The following is a 15,679-nucleotide window of genomic DNA, read 5'->3' on the forward strand; positions in this document are numbered from 1 at the left end:
AATTTATAACCTATTATATTTCATTGAATTCCATGAGATTTACAAAATATCCTTCTAAGTTTGAGATTTACAAAATATCCTTCAGGTTAAAATTAAAACCATTTCATACCTACACATAGACACACACACACACTCACACACAGTAAAGAAAGTCTTATGAACCCAAACTTCTCAATCATTAGGTGAAAGCTAGAAACTGATGTCTTAAATTGCTTTTTGTAGTTGGATTGCCTTTTTTTTTTTTTTTTTTTTCAATTCTCTTACTTAAATAGGGAGTGTGCATGGGCAGAGAGGTCAACATTACCAGATCTGGTTGAACAGATCTTCAATTTTGAAGCATGATATTGAACTCTGGTTATAAATACCAGAATATTGCATCATACCTACACCCCTTTAGGTCATCTTCTCTTTCCTCAAGGGGTCTACAAAGTAAGTCTAAGTCTCTGCAAGTTAGAAGGTGGAAACAAATGCTATTTGTATGGCTATGACTTTAAAAGAATGAAATCAGATTTATATGCAGTAAAGAAGATATAAATAACCTGGATGTCTTCATTCATGTTTAGATTTAAGAAATATCATTTAATAATGTGCAACTTTGACATATGTTTATTCACCTGTTTCTGCGTTGCTTATTTTTTTTTAAGATTTTATTTATTTATTCATGAGAGACACACAGAGAGAGAGAGAGAGAGAGGCAGAGACACAGGCAGAGGGAGAAGCAGGCCCCATGCAGGTAGCCTGATGTGGTACTCAATCCTGGGACTCCAGGATCGCACCCTGGGCTGAAGGCAGGTACCGAACCGCTGAGTAACCCAGGGATCCCCTTTCTTTTTTTTAATTGTTCCAATTTCTTGAACTTTCCAGTCCATTTATACAGCCATACTATACTTCGCTTTCTCTCTATTTCTATTTCCAAACCTGTTGCTCTCTATTATGTTGTCCTTATTGCAATTTGGATCTTCAGAGCAGTTATATTTCAAAAGATATAAATGATTCTGTATCACCTGCAATACTATGTTTGTGACAATTCCTTTGAGACATGGTAAAGAGGGGTAAACTGTATCATTATACCTTAAAAATGACAAACAGTAAATCATTTTCTTTCAGAGGTGGTGCCACTGAATTTTCAGAGAAATTATATTCTTTCATTCATCAACTATTTTTTTGGTTGACATCAGATAGTTCTGAATCATGAATTCCTGGCCTAAAAACATAGTTAACATATGTTAAGGCATCATTATTTAGTGTGGTTGTGAAAAAATAAAATTCCATAACATCTAAGCTGTTCATACACAAATACTATTTGCTTTAGCCATGAATAAGGTCAAAGTATAGGATTTATGTATAAACTGGGAAGTTCACGAATTGTATTTATTTATTTATAGTGACCATAATTTAAATAATTACTTCAGATAGAATTGCTTGGACAAAGTATTCACTTCTTACTACTTAGTACAAATTGCCAAAATGCAATCCAGCAGAGCTGTGTTCTTAAAGGTGGATTTCTCCTATATATTGTCCAGGAATAATAATAATTTTAATAAATATTCTAATCTTGAAGTAGGCATCATGTTAAGCATCATACTGTATTAATATCTTTTATTTTTACATTACATGCTATTACTGTCCCCCATTGACCAAAGATAAAACTGAACCTAAGAGAAGTGATGCAATGTTAAGGTTATACAGTTAAATAGGTAGTGAACCAATATATTTGAAGCCATTAATACCTGATTCTAAGATTTTGGTTTTGATACCTTCCACTTAACACTAAGATTATTATTTTATGATTTGAAAGTTGTTTATGCACTAATTCACTTTTTAAAAATATATACATACATATCATTTTAATTTTATGTGTGTTTTTATGAAAACTTTTAAAGAGTAAATTAATTAATCTTTCCTTATGTTTTATTCATTGTGCCTGTAATGTTCTTTTCTACCAATAAACTACGTAAATATTCAACAATATTATTTTCCATATGTTTTCTCAACTGTTTAATCTACTTTAAATGTGTTTTTATCACATTAAACATGAAATGACATATAGTAATATAGAGATATTAAAGCATGGGAGAAGTATCAGGATAACGGTTCCTTCTCACTTAAACAGAAGGCAAAAAATTGGGAACAATCTAGTATTTATATGGAAAATAGCTTTTGAGACGTTAATTAATTATGACCCATTCTGACATTATTTGAAACAAAGATCATAAAGAAAATATCTTAAAAAAGAAAAAAAGAAAAAAAAGAAAATATCTGGCTTTCCTGAAATGAAAAACCATATAAAAACGTATGACATTTAATATCATAATGTATAGTCCTAGTACATATATTATATACTTTTTTATTTTTGTTTATTTGGGATATCTAGTTTCTTTTTCATTGTTAGTTTTCTGGAAATGCTGACTTTAATGACCTTTATAAATAAAGCTCTAAATACCATTCGTATATTGGTAAATACCTGTTGAAGTTTAAATCAAGCACTACTAATCTTTTCACTCTTCCTATAACCCAAATAACTACAGTATTTTTATTTGATCATAAATTATTTTCTGTATTGCCCAAGATTATTTTTACAACCTCTTGATAATAAAATGCATCTTATCAAGTTCTTCTCTCACATTCTTCTCTCTGACACTGACACATTCATCAACATTAATTTATCAAACATTCATTCATTCTCTCAATGTTTTATGAATGTAATAGAAGTGCCAAGCGCAGTACTTGGCACTAGCAAAACAAAGATGAATAAGACAAAACCTTTACCTTAATTATCTACAAGTCTCTGAAAGAGATACAGACTTGCAAAAAAATAACTTGAGGGATTTAATCAAATTCTTATTAAATCACAGAGAAAAAAGTTTTAAATCTGGAAAAATCAGGAAGTGTCTCCCAAAGTAACAATATTTTAATGTGATCTTAAGATGTTCCAGGAGGAAATGCATTCCAAGCAAAGTGAACAATAGGTGCATATGCAGGGAATTAGTCCTGCTAACTATAAAAGAGGCAGGAGATGACAGATAAAATCTATAGAGGTCTAAATGTTAAACACTATATATCAGACTTAACCTATTTGTATAGATATTTTATTATTAATAGTAAAATCATTCAAGTTAGGAAAAATAATTAGCATATAACTTGGGAAAATATATACGAGGAGTAAAAATTATTATATAGCTATTCTAATAGTCCAGATGAGAGAAGATGAGGTCAGAGTTAACACTCGGTCAATAGATATGAATCAAATGATATTGAGATGCCAGATTTTATAGCATTTAGTCACCAATTTGTAAGAATGAGATGAAGAGAAAAAAAGAGTACCAAAACTGAGTAATGGATATGAAACAATAACACAAAATTTGGTTTGGTTGACCAAGTTGTGAAATAGCTAAAGATGAGAATCCCAGTAACTAAGGAAATTAAAGGTTTTCATTGGAAGTGTTGGTATTAGTTCAGTTTTCTACATGATGAATTTGACATTAAACTACAGCTTCCGGATACTTTTTTTTTGAAATGTATATCTGGTATTTTGGAGTGATTTTGTGGTTTCAAGATCTATCATCTATCTATCTATCTATCTATCTATCTATCTATCTATCTATCATCTATCTATCTATCCATCCATCTATCTATCATCTATCTATCAATATACATATTTATTGAATACCTATCATATACCTTGTTATGGACTAAATGTTTATGCCCCTCCAAAATTCACATTTTGAAACCCGAATCCTCAGTGTGATGGTATTTGAGGGTTGGTCATTTCTAAAGTAATTAAGTAATGAGTGTGAAGTCCTACTGAAGGGTTAGTGTCTTTATAAGAAGACACAGGAAAGAGTCTTCTTTCCCCCATTCCCACCATGCAAGGATACTATAAAGATGGGTATCTGCAAACCAGAAAGAATCTCTCATAGGACACCGATCTGTCAGCACCTTGATCTTGGATGTGTAGGCTCCAGAACTGTAAGAAATAAATGTTTGTTATTTAAGCCACCCACCCCATTGTATTGTTATAGAAGCCCAAACTAATACATGTTTTTCCTATATTAAATTCAGTGATGAACAAAAGAGATGGATTCTCTTCCCTCCAGTAGCTTATATTCAATTTGGGAGGAAAAATAATAATACACAAATAAATAAACAAGGTAAATTCAGATTGTGTGATACACATTTAGAAAAAAAATGAAAACTTTCAATGTGGTACAATATGAAAAAAAAAAAAAAAAAAAAGCAAAGACCCAACTCAACAACAATGAAGGGATAGTTTACTCCAAGAGGATCTCTCTGGAGGTTACACTGGAACTGATACTGAAATCATGATAGAAGGTTCTTCTGGAAAGAAGCAAGTGCAAATGTAATTGTGTGTGAAATGTGATCTCGGAACAGTTACCTTAGTTCAGGTTCCCATGAAACAGATATTAGAAATGCAGGAAATCACGGAGAGTTGATCTAAGGTACAGCACATGTTGGGGAGTAAAAGAAGAGGAAGTGTGCAGTGAGAAGTTGAACTGCAATAGAGTTAAGAGCTCTGTGAGGAGCTATGAAGCTAGGATGGCTTGCCTGTACAAAAAAGCCAGGTCTGTATACACCTGTCTTTGCACTTGGGTTTCATTCAGAAAGGACACAATCTTGAGTGAAGTGACTCTCTCTGAATGAAGGCAATTTCTGGAAGAGGCTAAGCTGTAGGCCTTAGGAGCCAATGTTCACAGCAGCTGAGAAAATAGGGACCTAGTCCTGAAGAGGGGCATAGAGAGCACCATAACATCCACTACAGCAGATGAGGACCATGGTGAAGTGGCTGGAGTCTATGTTTAGTATCTACATGAGTATTTCAAGCAAGTGTTTGTTCTGATCTGAGTTATAGTTTTAAAAAAACGTTCCTGGCTATTGTGTATAGAAATCTGAGAAGGAATTAATGTGCAATATGAAAGACAAGTGAGGAGTAGAATATTTGAGTACTCCAGGTGTGTGATGATGGTGACTTAGTCAAGGGTAACGAGAGTAGACAGGCAATAATTAGAAGCTAAAGCTGTGGGCTGGAACTAATTGAATCTCTCAGAGAAAGTGTTAAGCCAAGAGAATTAAGGCTAGAACTCTGGAGAACAACATTGCTTTAGTCAGCAGAGAAAGAAGCAATAAAATATAAAAATAAAAGGACTGGCAGAAGGTGAGTAAACTGAGGCAGAAGGTAAGAGAGAGACATCATGTAAATATTAGAAGTTTTGTGTTTCAACAAGGAGAAAATGATTAACTATATCAAATGCCTCAAGATAAATATAAAATAAAGGCAGAATTTTCCACTTGGTAAATTTGCCCATAGTAGTTTCATACATGTGATGGCATGGAAGACACTGTAGTAGTTGGAAAAGAAAATGGTAAGGGAAGGTAAGAGAGAGCACTGGCTCTCTCTGGAGAGTAACCAGCTATAGGTGAATGGAAAGCAAAAGATTTAATTAAAGTGACAAAGCAAGGAAAGCATTTTTAGTTTACTTTTATGTGTTTGTTTTTTAAAAAATAGATATCTGACTGGGTTTTCTAGCACACACACGCACACACACACACACACAAACGCACACACCAAAAACTCAGAATACAAAGAATTGATGAAGGTTAAGTTAATGACAAAACAACATTTGTCTCCATAATATGATCTTTGTGGTAAAGATCAGGGATTAATTGGATATATGTGGGGTTGGGAAGGATTATAAGGGAAAAAAGTTCACATCAAATTAATCCTATTTCCTTGGAGAAGTAAAAGACAAAATTGAAAGGTTATCATAAAACATTATGAAATGATTATATCATGATATAACGAGCAGTTGGAGTTTTACAAAAACATTAACACTAAGGATGATATCAGTTATGTTAAGATTTGCAATAAAACATCCAACCCTCAACAAACTAAAAAATATCATCTTTATCCCGAGAAAACTTGTAAGCAGAGATAGAAAGTGTGGGCAAAGACTGCCTTTATATGCATGAGCCACTGTGCTCACTTATTAAATTATCTAAGACAATTAAAAACTCATTCAAAATTTGCATTCTTTGTTTGATGGAGTCTCCTCTTTCCATTGCTTGATTACTTTCTCAGCAGTCAATACTGGCTTTCCATAGTCATAACACATATAAACTCAGTAAGAGATAATAGCTTCTACATGTAAATGTGCATCTACAACTTCCCTATTCATTGCATAATTTTATTGGTATTTAGGATAAATAGTAAGTTCAATATGTGTTTACTAGACTTAGAGTAGTCTAGACAACTCACAAAATAGAGTTATATCAGAATATTTGTGATTTCCATTTAAATGCCTGAGAGTTCACTTGTAATGGGAGATATGGATGCATTTTAGTATGGCATTTTTATTTCGTAATTTTTTAGTAGAATCATTTCTTTTCTTAGCAATATAGCATATTAAAGTACTGTAGCATAAATTATTACACATAAAAGTTGATTTAAAAGAGCCTATGGAAATGATAAAAACTATTTATCTCCTTTGGCTCTTAAAACCTTGAATGAGCTATTAATATTGGCTGAAAATTCAACTATTATGCTACCAATAATTTCTGAGATATAAAAACAACTTAGATGGTATGATTTATAACATAAAGCCTACCTGATTATAAAAGTTACTTTAATATCAGATATTATATATTAATATTAAAATGCATGGAAGAATGACAGAAAGACCATTACAAAATTCTATTTTGGATATTATAATAGAGATAATATGCTGCAATTTAGTTTAATGAGTTGCAATTAAGAAACTGTTTTAAGAGTTGCATGTGATTTCTTTTAATTATTAGTTATTAGTTGTTCCTGCATAAGTGTATTTAAAATCACAGTATTTGAACTGTGCTACATGATAAAAACTCTTTAATATATTAACATCTCTTATGGACTATAGATCAGCAAAATTTAAAAAGAAACACAGTACTTTAATTTCCATTACTTATGAGAAGAATATGATAATTTAAGGAACCTATTACATGTCCAATGGAGAAAACACATTCATATATATATATATATATATATATATATATATATATATATATATAATTTGGGGATATTTTGACAAAAACTAAGGGTATATTGAATATTTATCCATTCAAAAGGTAGCTCAACTTAATAGTCATCTCAAATCAAATATTTAAAGTACCTGATTAACTAAATGACTTCCTATTTTTGTTGGTTAGGGTTGTCTTAACAGAATATCTCAAATTAGGTGGCTCAAACAAGATAAATTTATTATCTCACAGTTCTGGAAGGTAAAAGTCCAAGATCAAGATGCTGTCAAGATTGGTATCTGATGAGGCCTCTCTTTCTGGATTGTAGATAACCACCTTCTCTTTATGTCTTCACATGATCTTTTCTTTATACATGTGTAGATAGATTGTCAGTGTCTCTTCCTCTTTTTATAAGAACACCAGTCCAAACAGACCAGTATCTATGACCTCATTTGGCCTTAATTACCTCCTTAAAAGCCCATCCTGAAATATAGTTACCCTGGGGATTAGGGCTATAAAATATGACATTTGAGAGAAACAGCATTCAGTGGATAACACGATGCTAAATAATTTTTCACAGCTAGGTGAAGAAAATATTATTATAGGATCCCATGACAATCAGAACACATTTCTATTTCGTCTCAGAGGAAGAGGAAAACCCACTGAATTAGCTTTGATTTTGGAATTGAAAAAAGAAATATTTCTTGCCTTCATCCTATAGTGCACATATAGCTTTGAAAAGTTAAAAAAAATGTGTAAAAGATAAAAGCAGTATTGTTATATTTCATGTTGTTCAGATATATAATAAATCATGAGCTGACTAACTGCCAAAGCAAAGACACAGTTTTACTAAGTGGGGAAAATATCTTAATGCCTGAAAGACTAAAAATAAAATCTTGATTAAACTTCCTGTGAAAAATTCTGTCTAATTTAATATCATACTAGAATATTTGATCACAGATATTGATAGAAGACATAAAATACTGCAATAAAGCATTTAATACTTTTTAAAGGCAGACTGACACATGCAGCACTTCATTTGGATATGTCTGGAGTCTTGGAGGCTTGACTGCCCTACTTTGTCCTACAAATGGACCCTTAGAACTTGTTTGGAGGTTCTATCATGAAAACATGGCTACTGTATACCATTGACCAAAAAATGGTCCTCTTCTATCAGGGAAGATCTTCCTCTTCCACCCAGTGCAAAACTTTGGGAGAGACACACACAGAGGTGTGAGAGAAGAAGGGGACACCCACTTAGCCAGCCCAATCAGCTGATTCAACCCTGGTGATCAATGGGGTGACACATGTCACAGCCAAACAACCTCACTTCTACATTCAACATCCTTAATGCCATATATTTACCATTCATGCTATATTTTATACTAAAAAGTGTATACTTTAAAATTCATATAAAAGAAAACTTATTATACAAAACCATCTTTCCTCAAATTATAGTTCTATGAAAAATTGTGTAATTCCTTAAATTATAGTTATATTAAAAATTGTGTAAAAAGTTGTTTAAATTCTTTCCCTACAGCTCTCTTTGTTTATTGAGGCATCAGAGCACTTAACATAGACCTTTATGCATACTGAAAACTCAATAAACATAGGTTAAAAGATGAATATATTTTGTCATGACTACGTTTATGTGATGGGTCATGCCATTTGTACCCATGTGTTCTAGAACTTTTTGAAAATTATTTCTTGCACCATGCACATTCCTTGATATCATCAACTGACACTGTACATTTTGTAATTTTCATATGGAGATGCTTCTTATTTCCTCACCTAAGTTAAACTTTCTTTGTGATGGTGTCTCCAAATAAGCTCACCCAATTATGTTAACGCTTCTACTTCATATAACATATTGCATACTATTAATGTCCACAGAATACTGTTATTATTAGCATTGGTGCTATTAACTAGATTAGTACCCCTATTACTAAATACTAAGTAGTATTAATACCATGTGTGTATGTGTGTAAATCCTCACCAAAGATGGAAGCTGTGATATCTACTCATTCATTTTTTAAGATTTTATTGATTTATTCATGAGAGACACAGAGAAAGAGAGAGGCAGTGACACAGGTAGAGGGAGAAGCAGGCTCCATAACAGGAGCCTGACATGGGACTGGATCCCGAGTCTCCAGGATCACACCCTGGGCTGAAGGTGACTCTAAACCACTGAACCACCCGGGCTGTCCATGTTTTTTTGTTTTGTTTTGTGTTTAATGCTACTCAATTTTATGTTCTACAATGGCTAGATATTCACTAACAGCTACCATAGCAAAAGTTTCAATTCAGTTATGTAAAGTTTAACATGAAAGGAGATGATTTAGAAGAAGGGTCATAATAATGCAAGAACAAACCCATCAAACACAGCCCTATTTCCTATGCATCATTCTTCGAGAGATTTGGTTTTGTTTTGCTTTCCTCCTCAGAATTTTGCTGAAATTTCTAATCATTCATTACCTTTATTTCTACAGTTGCCTTTTGAGTCAAATAGCGTATTTCGAAGAATACTATTCCACCAGCATGTGAACAAATAATAACATCATGATATAATCATACTCTTGAGCACATGACTTAACTTATTTAATGTGATGTATGCCAAAATAATTTGCTCATATAACCATTTCTGATTCTTCAGAACCCATGTTTTGAGTAACATATTTGAGAAACTATAGGTATACAACTCAAATCCATTTCCTGCATTATGGTACATGGATGAAGAACATTCTGCTGAATATAATAGAATTACATTAAATTAGGCCTTTCCAAGACCACAAAACCTTCAACTTATGCAAAAACACCTTTCAGCAAATTATTCCATAAGACAGGGAAAATTTCAAGGTAATTCGGTGCATAAATAAATACCAGAGAGTGAAAGCTTGAAGTGGACAAGACCTTTCTCAATGATAAAGTGCATGAAATTTCTAATACTATGTATGTAACATCCTAATTCACTTCCTTCTCAAAACATATAAAACATTTAAGTAGGTAAGGAGATTGAATTAGAGAAAAAAAATGCAAGTCCAGAGTAAAACTACACATCTTATAATGAATGAGGCAGTCATTTTTGTACAAGTATAGAATCATACCATTTTCATGGTATGTTTATCGTGGTAAATTCTCTGCAAACTAAAAAACAGTAACAAAACAATAATAATTGTTTTCTCACCATATGTGTAAGACTATTCCTAAATGTATAAGTTAGCAAGGATATTCTATGTGTGGAATGATGAGAATTAGAAAAATTAACACAATCATAAGTTTTAAAGGATTCACTCCGGCTGCTGTGGGAAAACTATCAGGAGTCAGTTGTGTGAGAGTTTGAAGCATACAATGAGTTAGAAGCTAAGCAGCTCTCCATGGGAGATTTCATATTTGCTTTTACTAAGATATTAGATGTACAGGAAAACAAAAATAAAAACATGTAAGCACACATGGGCTTTATTTTAAGAAAAGTCACCAGTATTTTTTGATGGATTGGATAAATAAAGTGAAAACATGAGTTCAACATGATCATTCTAAAGCTTTTCACATGAACAACTGGGTGAAAAGAAATGACAGTTACTTAAATGAGGCAGTCTAGGGAAGCAATAGCTTTTGGAGATTAAAGAATCAATTACATATAATTTTATTTATTAATTTGAGAGAAAGAGAGAGAGAGAGTGTGTGTGTGTGTGCACAAGTAGGGGCATGGAGGGACAGAGGGAGAAGGAGAAGAAGACTTTCTGCTGAGCAGGGGCTCAATCCCAGGACCCTGGGATCACGACCTGAGCCGAAGGCTGACACTTAACCCTTAACCGATTGAGCCACCCAGGTACCTCAAATCGAGAACATTTTTAGCATGTTTTAAACATATTATGTTGAAGATACCTTTAGGAATCATAGTCAATCAAACACTAGATTTATAGCATATGATAAAGGTGAAAATATCATTATAGTTTTTAAAAGAAATTTCACAAATATGGATTTAAGGAATTAGTTCTAAACTCAGATATAAATAGGAAAGCTAATATTTCCTTACAAAAGAAAGGAAGATGTTAGTAAAAAAAAATTGATATGCAATAACAACTGGAGTAATTTGTTCAGTCACTCCATACATGTGGCTACTATGGCCTATGTATTATATTAACTCTTAGTAATTCTAATATAGGCAACACTGATCAAGAATTTCCCCTTAGATATCAGAATCTAGCGATAAAAACAAAAATTTATTATATTCCTTGATAAAAACAGGCAAGGATTTATAAGAAAGAATAATAATGAGAACACCCCCTTCTCATGGTGGAAGGAGAATAATTTGGAGGTGACCCCATCATGTAGGAGGGAAGAGTAGAAGGCAAAGACTCTGGGAGGATTTCATGGGGCAAAACAAAATTTTATCACTCAAAAAATGTAGTGCTGAAGTGGCATGCATTTAGTTTTGCTAAAATGTTCTGATTTGAAGCTAGGTAGTAAAATGCTTAAAGGTAGATTCACAAGAGAAAGAATTAAGAGGATATGTGGTAAATGTGGGAAGAGAATGGAAGTGGAGAGGCTACGGCTGCAATTTTGCCAGAAGTGCAACATGCTCCTTACTTCCTTAGGGTGAAAATAGAATGTTCGTTTTAGTACTCATTGTAGAGTTAAAACCCAAAATATGACAGAGGCCCCTTAATATTTCTTTTTAAAAGTGTATTCCCTTGGTCCTTGAAACCCTGCTATAAAATTACTAATTAATATTTGGCAAAGAATTTGGAAAGGTGTATATTCCCAGACATGCCATAAAACATCTTGGTTAGAATGTAAAATCAAGGCTACAGTACACCCATTAAAAGGATTTATAACTGCGTTTTAACTTAGAGTGGAGATGGAAAGAACACCAGACAGCTGTTAAGGGGTTGAGAGCAGAAAATATGCTCCACTATTCATCAAAAAAGAAGGCGCTAGGGGTATAGAATTTGTTTTAAGTTGCTGGAAGATGTTAAGCATTAAACAAGCTTAGAATTGATATTTTGAAATTGGAACATAATTTGTGATTCAACAGATAATCTAATATGGTGAAACACCAAGGAATATTTGTAATAGAGATGTTTACTTATGAAACAATGATAGAATTATATTTGATATTTTAATATATTACACTAAATTGGGAAAGAGGAGAGTTACTCCCCCAAAAGAAGAATTTTAAAACAGAAAGGCATCATTGAAATGAGGATAGACAGGTACAGCTTGGAGCCTTTGATACATAATTTAAGTGTCATTTTTCAACTCCAATGGCTGCTCATCAAAAGAATTAAGTGTCGTTTTTCGACTCCAATGGTTGCTTATCAAAAGAATTGCTTGGTTTAGGAATAAAGATACGTTACAGAGCATCAAATATATAATAAAATTTTACTCAGGAACTTGTCATTTATAGATACAAAAAAGTTAGCATAAATGTTTTTGCAGAATTAATATATTTTATACACACAAAAATAGAAGTATATGCCATGGTTGAATTTCATACAAGTTATCTTTCTGTGTCATCTAAAATATTATGTGTTACCAGATTTCAAAGATTAGCATTAATTGAGAAAAGTTGAGAATTTTAAAATACATAGTTTTTAACACTTCAAATTCTAGAATTAGGTAGAAAATACCTTTTTGCAAGGAACTGACCAAATTATGAGCTTCTGTGAAGGAATTTTCATACTACTACTACTACTACTACTATTACCATAGACATTAATACTATTACTGCTACTCCCACCACTATTAATATTATTACGTCCATTAAAGATAGCAACTATAATAGCAAACATCTCTTGTGTTCACTGTATTTTCGATACTATGATGAAAATTTTAAGTATGCTATTTTTTATAAAAAATTCATTATCAGGTGGAGATTATTATTATTTTCATTGTATAGGTAAAGAAATGTGCCCAATCATTTGACTAGTAAAGACCAAAGCCTGTATCTAAACCCAAAAGTTTCTTTTATCATAGTCTAAGCATACTCTCCACTACAAGACTGACCTTTCATTCATAGGCCACTGTTGAGAGGATGTATACCACATTTTCCTAATGCAAATCAAAACACAAGGAGAAAACGGAAGAGGTCACATCAAAGTATTGAGAAGTATTTTGAAGTTTTTGCATTTAGGTAAATTTTGCTAAAAGATTTCTTTTAATAATCAGTTAATATACATTTCAAAAAAGAAAAACACATTGTTCTCTTAGTATTAAAATGCCAAGAACTGCTGAATATAAGGCTAATCAATACACTTAGACCCAACTGCCAAACTTTATAACGTTTGTTTAAATAGTTCAACTCATTATATAGAGAGCATCAAACCAGACTCTGTTGAGCTATCCCACTGATTTAGACAGTTATCCGTAATGAAGCAGTAATATGGGATTATGACAGGCAAGGTATTTTGAGATTTCTGACAAATTCTCATGAGGATTAAGACCCTATTAATCAAACATAACAAAAATTCTAGAATATCAAAGGTGAATGGCATTTCCAAGTGAAAGAATGTCCCACATAATTCTACAGAGCTTTGTCACATATACTTTGAGAGGATTCTAGAGTCACATATGTTAATTGGTTACTATAAAGGCAGTGGAGACTTGCTTCTTTTACAAAAGAATATTTCATTGGAAGTCAGTCCTTCAAACACTCACTGTAAATTATCTGTGGCCAAAGCCACAATAGTTTTTCACCCACTCATGTCATATCCCTGAAAGTTATAGTCATTCCTCAAGTGATATAGTTACTAGGAATGCACATTTATTTGTTAAAAAAAATGGATAAATCACATATAGCTGACACACATTTTAACAACATTCTAGCTCATTAAGTATCTTTAACAAAGATAAATGGCATTGAGGTTTAAAGGTGTGTAAATTTTAAAAATATGTTTCTCTTTATGGATAGTTAAAATTAATTATAAGAAGAAATAAATGTAATGGGAGAGAGAAAGGATACGAGGAATGAGAGAAGGAGAGGGGACAGAAGAAAAGAAAGAAGGAGGGAAAAAGGGAAGGAAAGAACTGAAGGAAGGAAAGAAGAGAGGGAGGGAAGGAGGAAGAAAAAAAGACAGAGAACTTGAGATTCTAGTGAGTTTCCAGATGCCCTAGTCTTTATACTCTTCAATGGACTAAAGTCAGGTCAAGGCAAAGACTAATAGGCAATTAGCACATGCTTTTTATTTTTTATTTTTTTTATTATTTTTTTTTAGCACATGCTTTTTAAAAAGCTAAAATTCAAATCTATATTTTACTAAAATCAGTATAAAAATCCAATAAAATAAAAAAAAGACATTGGAATATCTATTTATGGGACTATACTTCCCTGACTAACTTAAATGTTTTACCTATTAATTATTTCCCACATTTTTAATTGTTACCATTATTAATTTTTTAAAGGAATCTCTATGCCCAGCATGGGGCTTGAACTCACAAGCCTGAGATAAGTCACATGCTTCACCAACTGAGCCAGCCAGGTACCCCCCACATATCTTTTTTAATTAACTGCAGTTAATGTTGACATTTCCGGGTATTTACCTTTTATTCTTCCATAGTGTTTAGTAAGAGGTCTTGCTATTAAAAACAAAACAAAGATTCTCAATATATTTATTAATTTGATCATTCAAAATTAAATAAAAAGATTTTGTACTTTAAGTAGGCAATCCTCTAGAATGTTCTATTTCTGTTTAATTGTGTTAGTCTTTAAAGACATTATAAATCTAGTTTCTTGCAGGTTGAACCATCTGTTAATGGGTCTCAGATTAAGCTAGGAATTTCCTTCATAGGTAAGGGATCACAGGATGCAACAGGATACAACACAGTAGGTATTTAATAAAAGCTGAAAGATTATATCTCACTTTTGTAGAGATTGGCATGTTATGTCTTCAATCCGTTTCCTCTTCAATAGTAATAAAAATTCTGGAGAGTTCTGATTTTTCAGTATTAAAGGATACACTTCATACTTTCTCTTGCAGTAAGTATGATGATGTCACTATGTAACAGTGTTTGGTGGAACCTTACAGGCATATCTATTAGAAAACAGCTAAGAGGGAGTATGTGCCTGGGAGGCTCAGTCCTTAAGTGAGTGACTCTTGATTTCAGCTTAGGTCATGATCCTGGGGCATATTGAGCCCCGTGTTGGGCTCCATGCTTATCATAGCTCCCTAGTCAGGACCTGCATTTGAAACTCACTGCTCAATTATATCTATGTTCTCCCATTTACCATCATATGTATCTTCTGAAATATTTTAGACACCATTAATCATATTTTCTATTAGAAACATAACATTAATAATAGTCAACATTGTGAACTGTTTACATGCAGATCTACCTGAATTAATGTTACCTAGCTTCATCTTCACAAATACCCAATAAAGTATCATTATTATATCCTTGATGAAATATTCTTAAAAAAACGTTAAATGACTTCCTAAAGATCACATACTCCTTGGAATTAGCAAAACAATGATCGATTAATTAAGTCAGCCTCTCTTTCCAAAAATTTAGATTCAACAGAAAATGTCTCTGGTATTATTTACATCATATGGGATATGATTTTAAGCCAAGGCAGTGGCAACAGAATTAGATATGAGAAAGTTTTTTGACTCTTAAGTGATTTACTGAGTGACTAAGTTCCTTCAGATTTATGATGATAAAAACA

At 32.5% G+C, this 15,679-nt stretch overlaps 1 long non-coding RNA gene across 2 annotated transcripts in view; it reads right to left on the reverse strand.

Annotated features, from left to right (window-relative positions):
- LOC140611669 (uncharacterized) overlaps window positions 1-15,083 on the reverse strand; it is a 57,343-nt gene extending 42,260 nt beyond the window's left edge. The window contains exons 1-4 of one of the 2 annotated variants that reach the window (XR_012012782.1): window positions 14,877-15,083; window positions 14,557-14,592; window positions 13,024-13,068; window positions 2,412-3,967 (exon numbers count right to left, since the gene is read on the reverse strand). This is a non-coding gene — a long non-coding RNA (uncharacterized lncRNA). Of the gene's footprint in view, window positions 1-2,411; window positions 3,968-13,023; window positions 13,069-14,556; window positions 14,593-14,876 lie in introns of those variants that run through there. The other variant, XR_012012783.1, reaches the window with a different exon arrangement.
- Between the last annotated feature and the right edge of the window lie 596 nt (window positions 15,084-15,679).

Source organism: Canis lupus, chromosome 20, assembly GCF_048164855.1.
Source record: "Canis lupus baileyi chromosome 20, mCanLup2.hap1, whole genome shotgun sequence".
Lineage (NCBI taxonomy): Eukaryota > Metazoa > Chordata > Mammalia > Carnivora > Canidae > Canis > Canis lupus.